An 8,221-nucleotide genomic window follows, 5' to 3' on the forward strand; every position below is an offset into this window, starting at 1 on the left:
AGATGGTTTTTTTTCAGACATTAGTCGGCCGTCTTCCCTCTTGCTGGCAAGCTGTAATAAAAAAGTCCTTTTTCTCCTACCACCTTGCCTCTTGACTATTGGCATGTCTTGTGGCGAGCAGAAGGCCCCACGCTTGGGTGGTAACAATTTGGTGACCCAGATGGGATGTTAAGTCCTGCTCATGGCCAGCCGACCTTGGATGGGCAACCTGTTGGGTAAGTCCCTAGCGGCCACCGAGGCTCTCTTGGTCTCGGGGATCTGCCCTACCTGTTTTCCCGTACTGACGCCGGATGCCTCCTAACGCTGATTGTGGTAGGAAGAAAAACGGCTACATCTGGTGAGTGCACGGGCTCAATCTGGAATAGGGTAAGTCACTTGAGGACACTCATGAACTCTCTCCTCCTCCATCTGGGGTCCTTCCGTTTACACAGGGCTGTCTGGGGTACTTCTGTTTGCAGCAGGGCCATCTGGGTTCCAATGGGACCATTTGGGCGTGCACTTGGAGTGGGAACAGTTGTAGGACTTTATACCCTAAATCTGGGAACTAGTTCGCTGGTATGTCTGGTTTGTCTGTGTCTGTGTTGGTAAATAGCTTAAAATTGGCTGTTTGGGGACTGAGTTTCTCGGTGATCATAAAAAACTTTCTTTAGAAATTACCTTGTTCGTTGCGCCACCTTGGGAAAAGCCCCCTTAAATGGACATAACTGTAAACAGCTGGCAAGATAACCCAGGATAATTTAAAGTTACAGTGGCCACTTTGGGCTCCTTTTGAGCTTTTGAATCAAGAAAGAAATCTTTAAAGAGTCAAGGCTCCACCCCTGGGAGCTCACCTCTGGTTTCTGGGCCTGATCACCCCAGAGACCCCTAGAGGTGCCTTCTCTTGACGGCTCTGGTTTCTGGTTTCTGTTAATCTGTTTGGCGCCTGGAGTGATTTAAGGTTGGCCCATGGGTCAGTCTTTTGACTGACAAGGCTGCAGCTTCTGGTTTAGGAGAGTCTGAGCTCCACCCCTGTAAGCTCTCCTCTGGCTTCTGGTTTTGGAGAGTCCAAGCTGCACCCCTGGGAGCTCTCCTCTGGTTTTGGGGCACCTGGAGTGAGTCCAGGTTGGCCCTTGGTCATTTGACTGAAATCTGGAACACTGTTTTGTCTCCTGACAAGAACGCGTTGAGTATTTTAGGCGCCTACTGAGTCAGTTATGGGGACAGGAGTTCTGTAATTTATTCTGTAAACTGTCCTGCCGGGGTTGTGTGCCCTGGCACAGGAACTGTTGTTTGTGTGACCCTTATCTTGATAACTCTTGGGAAGAAGCCGTGAGGGCGAGGCCTGATCACTTCTTTCCCTTCTTTTTCTGTTCCTCACCTCCTCTGTTGTCACCAAGTCGAGGTTAAGTTCAGGCTGGACCTGAGCAGAAGCTGAACCTTCTGTAAAATTGAAAACTTGAAAACCTTTGCCAGGGACTTAACTCTCAATCTCGACTTTGAGAGGCCCAGCCCACCAGCCCACTCCATGCTTTTGCCTCTTGCCTCCCTCGCTTGCCTCGTGCCGGCTTGAGGACTAAGTGCCTGGGCTGAGTGGGACTTGACTAAATCTTATAGCTGTATTGAAGCCCACAGTGGGGCTCTGCACCCTTCTCTGGGCTGCTGTCAGTGGGACACTGGCTTTACCGCCATGGGGAATGCCCCAAGCATCCCCAGAGACTCACCCCTCGGATGCATTTTAACTGATTGGAAACCATTTCTATTGGATGGGTTATGCCCCAGAAACTTCATCTTGGGGAAAACTTGAGTGGTTTCTCTGCACCTTTGTGATGAAGTTGGACAGGTAGGTCAACCTATAATGTCATTTCAGTTACAACCCAATTTCTGAGAAATTAAGAGCAATTGTCCTTTAAAAGCAGCTCTGGAAGCAGTCCAGATTCCACCCGGTTCCTTTATCGGGGAAAGGATTATCACCTCGCCTCTCTGGGAAGTGTTATCTAGCTCAACACCAATTCCTAGGACTGAAGGAAAAAAAAGAGTAAAAAGGCCAAAAACGGCCATAAGAGCACCCTGGCCAAAAATCTAGCATCTCGAGTGTCTTCTCCACAAATAATAGTAAAAAGGCTTAAAACAAAAATTTGGATTCATACCTAGGGAGCTTTGTATTACTGTACCTGATTCATGGCAGTAATTTTAAAACCATAGCTGTGGAGACTCTGTATGTGTCTATAGGTATGTTACAAATGTGTGATATTTTACCTCCGGATGGTATGGTCAAAATTAAGAGCTCTCTTTAATCGGCTTAAAGTAAGCACTTACATAAATTCTAAATGTAATAGAAATTAACCCAAACGTCTTTCAAGTTAACGTGATATAAATTAATCTTTGGTAAATGGAAGCTGGTTTAAGTTTGTTGGTTTGATTGACAATTGTTGGAAACAAATGCTTTAGATGGATGAAAATAAGTAAGAGTTTTTGGGTACAATAATTATGTTTTACGATCTGTATATTGGAAAAAACAGCTTCCAAATTCTTTTTGGTAACAAAACTTTAGAGTTTTTGCTAAATTAATGATAAAAGTTTGTTGAGTATCTGGGTCATTTTCAAATAAGATAAAATACTGAAACATTATTGCTAAACATATCTAAGTTTATCTACTTTTGGCTTATTACAGAAAAACTAAAAGGTGTTTTGGGTCTATTAGTAAACATGTCTTGTGTTTTATTAAGAGATTGTACTATAAAGTAACATGTTTCCAGAAATTATGAAAAGTGTTTGCCAATAATTTGCCAAGAAATAAATTTGCCAAGCCACAGAATGCTGATGTAAAAGAAAGTTTGTAACTGTTTACTTAGTTTTACCTAGAAGTCAAAGTCTATAAGGATTAAAAAATTCTAATTAATGTATGTGATTAAAGTTAGTAAAAATTAATAAGGAAAACAGCTCTGTATACAAGGAAAGTAAGATGTACATTTTCCATAAAAAAAGATACAAAGAATGGAATGGTTGGTTAAGAAAGATAACTTTGTCCCAAAGTACTAGAAGGGAAGAAAGGAAGGCATGGGACAAATTCTGAATGTAAAAAGAAAGTCATAGAAGGTTTATGGAAGAGGAATTCTGGAAAAAGAGTTCTATGCGTGGTCAAGTTGGCTGGGATTAAAGTAAATCCAATTAAGTAAATAAGTTTTAATATCAAAAGTAAGCTGGTACAAAATTAAAATTTGGTCTTCTTTCTCTTAAAAGGATAATTTTCTTGAACTTGATAAAGAGGTTATAAGAGGATTTTTCTTTACCTTTGAGTAAGTCTACCTAAAAGACAGAAAAAACTTAAAATAATTTCCTATGTTCAAAAGACTGAGGTCTCTCTATTAAGGCTTTTTGGACTGTTAATGCTCTGTTTGCCCTTGACTGTTTATGTTTTTGACAGGCTCCCCAAAATTCACGTCGTAAATAAAGTCTTTTTTTGCCTTTTTTTCTTTGAGAATTTTCAAAGGGCCCTGGGAATTCTCAAAGAAGTTTGTTCTCTTCCTATAAGGAGGAAGAGGCTAAACTTATTAGGCTTATTTGGTATGTTAAATTATATGGGAAGCATTGTCAAATAAGTGATTAGGTGGTATTATGTGGGTGAATGTTATTGATATAGGTGTTTTGAAATTGTACAACATTACTGAAATGTTGATCTGTCCTGGTTATCAGTCTGGTTCTGGTTATTATTTTAAAGTAGTGTATGTGACAAAAATTAACCAAATTTTTTTTGTCAATTGCCTTTTTGGAGTCTTGTTGGTTACACACAGTTATTTCTTTGCTCTGATGCTTTTGCAAAATATATTTCATCTTCAGAGAAATTCGTGGAAAGGACTGTGGCACTTACTCTAGAATACAGGCTTTTGATAAACTTTCAGATCATAAAACTGAACTGAGTAAGAAACAACAGAATTCTAACAGAGAAACTGCTGACTTCATAAAACTGCTAATAGAAGATTAAGATCAAGAATTGATTACACAGGACTGAATGAACTGATGAGAATGATTATAATTTTTATGATTTTTCATTTGAAATATTGCTGATTTTTTAGTGTTTTGTTTTTTCAGATTTAAGAAAAACTTTTTCTGTTTTCTCCTGAGCTAGCTATAACTTATGGCACTTTGGTAAATTATACATTTGTAAGCAGAATTGAAACATCTATCTCTTTCTCCCTACCTGATCCCTCCAGGATTTGGAAACTCGTAGTGAGTGAGTATTGTTATTTTCATGGTATTATAGTTATTTGCATAAGTTGAATAAGAATCTGTTCTCCTCATAACATGCCATATTACCAAAGCTTTGACTGGAATGTGACAAGACAGCTTTTGAGAGACAAAGATGGGACTTGATGGAATAAAGCCACGTGGAATTATTGGCCTGGTACCTTATGTTCAGTGTTCCAAGCAGCACCTACTGGATAAGTAAGGAATGTCACTTATCTAGCAGATGCAAGGAACCTCAAAATATTTTGGGAGACCTCGAGAAGAGAGGAATTCACCCAAATCTGTAGGTATTTCAGGTGGAGTCTGATGACAAAGTCCTTGGCTTGGCTTTCCTGACCTCGAGAGGCCTTTGAAGTTCAATCTGAGATTCCTTACAAAAAGTTCCAGCAGAGCAGATTTAAAAGAGCCTATATAATCAGTGGCTATTCTTGCTGTACTTATGTAAATAATTGGGCCAAGTTCATTGAAACTAAACTTATTTTGTAAACCAGTTAGTCTTAATTCAACTATCCTTGGTAAAAATGAGGGTGATTTTAGAGAGAAAAATTATGTTTCAATAGAAACTGTAATACACATTTGTGGATGTTCTGATAATTGTCTTTGAGGTTTATGTTTTATATCTGTTAACTGGACTGGATCCTGAATTCTTCTAGTCTCTTGAAATACCTGGCTACAAATCTCCAAACTAATGTTTTCAATTTTTTTCTGTCATTTTCATTTGGAATCACTGCGAACTGAACCTGCCCTTTTTCCTGAAGGCTTACAAACTGAAGCTGGTGGACTTGATATAAACTTAAGAGAGATTCATGCCTGTTGCTAATGTAAGCCACTCAGAAAGTTACCTGAATACCCGATGACATCATCAGAGACATTTAAGCTGCAAAAGATGCTTTGACTCGGACATCTAGAAATCTTCTTGACTGGCTGTCCTCTGAACTCGGAAAATGGTTTATAATTTGCTCCCACCAATAACTTTGTTTTTCTTTTTGTCTTATTAATTACCTGGTTACTTGCTTCCACAATATAGGCCTAACTTTGGGAGCCCACCTGCATCACTGTCTTACTAAGAGACTGGTTCATTAAGATGGAACAACAAGATATCCCTCAAGATTGAGGGATAAAACAGCAAAGGGTGAACTGATACTGCTCAGGACAAGGTTGACATGAGGCAAGCCATTGTAGAAAAGAAACCCTATTGTAACTTTGAATGACCTCTGACAAACTAACCCAGCTGGATCTGCACCCTCCAGGAGATCTGACTGCTCTGTAGATTTTACGCCCCCTGCTTGTGCATGTACCTCCCAGCTACAATAAGATGATAACTTTGTTCTTTTGAGTTCCTTAGGAATGTGATGACCCCCGACCAGAGAATCTATGCTAATAGCCATCATCAATGAAAACTGAAAGATCTGGTGTGGCGACTCCCAGTCTGTAAGACCAGAAGGTCAACATTCCTAACCCCCTCCCCTATAACCCAGCAGCCTATATAACTGCTGTAAGACTTTGTGCTCCTTAAGATGGTGTTTTTCAGACATTAGTTGGCCATCTTCCCTCTTGCTGGCAAGCTGTAATAAAAAAGTCCTGTACCTCATTGCCTCTTGACTATTGGCATGTCTTGTGTCCAGCAGAAGGCCCCACGTTGGGCAGTAACAATAGGTGTCTATGAGCTCACTCTAAATTAAGGGGATTGGCTTCTTTTCTATCATATGTAACATAAAATTTTCCTGGTTTGCCTTTGGTCTTATGACTTCATAAGCAGTGTTTGGGGTAAGAGGAGGCATATATGAATTTTAATTTTTTTCTGTAATAAAATATTTCAATCTTTTCCTTAACAGTCTACAGAGTCTGCTTCCTGCTTGGAAAGTCTTCCCTAAATAAAATCATACATAAAACCATTCATGCTTCTTTTTACAACTTACATGGATTCATTGATTCTTTGCTCTGTCTGGCATTTATTTTAGTGTAAGAGGCGAGGTAGGGAGGGATTCTTTTTTCTTTCTTTCTTTCTTTTTAATGGTTTGTTAACTGTCCCTCAAGGCATTTGCTGAATGCTATTTCTTTTTTCTTGTGTTTGAAATGCTACCCTTAAATTTCCATATGTATTTTGTGTCTCTTGGCCCTATCTGAACTTCCATTCTGCTTCACCAAAGTACTTATCCTATACCAAATTGTTTTAATTTGTATAACTTTATAATATGTTTTAATATGGTTTGGTTAGTGACCCATCTTTATTCTTATTTCTGAATTTCACTGGCCCATCTAACATTTTTATTTTAGTTTATTTTATTCCCAACATTTATTTTATTATAAACTAGAAACTGGATGAATTCTAGAGTTTTTTGTTAGGTTCCCCCCCAAATCCTGACTATACTATTTTGAGGTTGCTTTGAATTTATAATTAATTTAGGGGAGTTGACAAATTACCATTTTGAATCTTCCTATCCAAGACTAAGCTGTGTGTTCCTATTTAGTTAAATTCTCTTTTATGTCTCTAGGTAGAACTGGGAGATTTTGTTCATATAGACCCTAAACATTTCCTTTATACTGAGGTAATGTATCTTTTTTATTATTATTGTAAATAACATTTTTACTTCCTTTATATTTTCTTTTTTTTTAATATTTGTAAAAGCTACTGATTTTTGTACGTTAGCTGTGTAACCTGACATTTCACTCATGTTTCTAATAGATTTTCAGCTCTTCCTAAGGCTTTTTTTTAACTTAAAAAAATCAGGCATGGGTGTTGAATTGCATTTCTTGGGGTGCCAATCTAGTCATTGCTCTTTGCCCTGTTAATCTGATAATACCAGTTTCTTACTATAGGGCTAACCTGGCATTCAGGGGGCCAACTCCTCTTGGTCACAGTGTGTTGTTTTTTAATTTACTGACAGATCTTTTTTTTTGCTAACATTTTGTTTAAGATTTTAGCATGGATTTTCATAAAAATATTTTTCTACAGTTTTCTATTTCGTGTTCTTTTTTTTTTTTTTGGTGAGGGAGATCAGCCCTGAGCTAACATCCGTGCTAATCCTCCTCTTTTTGCTGAGGAAGACCGGCTCTGAGCTAACATCTATTGCCAATCCTCCTCCTTTTTTTTTTTTTTCTTCTTCCCCAAAGCCCCAGTAGATAGTTGTATGTCATAGTTGCACATCCTTCTAGTTGCTGTATGTGGGACGCGGCCTCAGCATGGCCGGAGAAGTGGTGTGTCGGTGCGCGCCTGGGATCCGAACTCGGGCCGCCAGTAGCAGAGCGCGTGCACTTAACTGCTAATCCATGGGGCCAGCCCTCTATTTCGTGTTCTTAATGGTTTTTGTATAAGTATGTACTGAGTTTGTAAAGAGAAATTTGGAGGATTCCTTCTTGTTTTTACTTTCCTGTTTTGTTTATTGTTTGCTCTGAGTGTTACATTATACAGACATAATTTATCACTAGTGTTGACATTTTACAAGTTCAAGTGAAGTGCGAGAATCTTATCTCCTTCTGTGTCTTTTTACCATCTCTCATTTACAATATAATTGTCTTAAATATTTCCTCTGTATACTTTGAGAACGATATCAGAGGTTAGAATTTTTGCTTCAATTATCAAACACAATTTAGAAAACTTGAACAGAGAAAGAATCTATTGTATTCACCCATGTTGTTATTCTTTCAATTATTTTCTCTTCCTTCCTATGGTGTTCGAAGATTCTTTCTTTTTTTAATGTATAAAATAAAAGACATAGGGTTACAAAGGCAATCTATTGTATTGAAATGAAGTTATCAAAATATTCCAAAAAATAAAGTTGTAATATAATAACACATGTGCTTCTTTTTAAACACATTAAATAACAAGATCTATCAGCACATCTAATAACAAATGCACTTTATTTTTTTCTTTTTAAATTACAAGTTTATTGAGATATAATTTCATACTGTAAAATGCACCTATTTTGAGTGTATGGTTAAATGAGTTTTGACAAATGTGTACATCTGTAGAATCATCACCACAGTCAAGACATAG

The 8,221-nt window shown here is 38.0% G+C and overlaps 1 long non-coding RNA gene across 1 annotated transcript; it reads left to right on the forward strand.

Annotated features, from left to right (window-relative positions):
- The first annotated feature begins 5 nt into the window (after positions 1 to 5).
- On the forward strand, positions 6 to 7,320 carry LOC147917667 (uncharacterized). The gene is made up of 2 exons (XR_015551619.1): positions 6 to 4,210; positions 4,983 to 7,320. It is a non-coding gene; the product is annotated as an uncharacterized LOC147917667 (long non-coding RNA).
- The last annotated feature ends 901 nt before the right edge of the window (positions 7,321 to 8,221 follow it).

Source organism: Ceratotherium simum, chromosome 3, assembly GCF_057802395.1.
Source record: "Ceratotherium simum simum isolate JZ-2026a chromosome 3, ASM5780239v1, whole genome shotgun sequence".
Taxonomy (NCBI): Eukaryota; Metazoa; Chordata; class Mammalia; order Perissodactyla; family Rhinocerotidae; genus Ceratotherium; species Ceratotherium simum.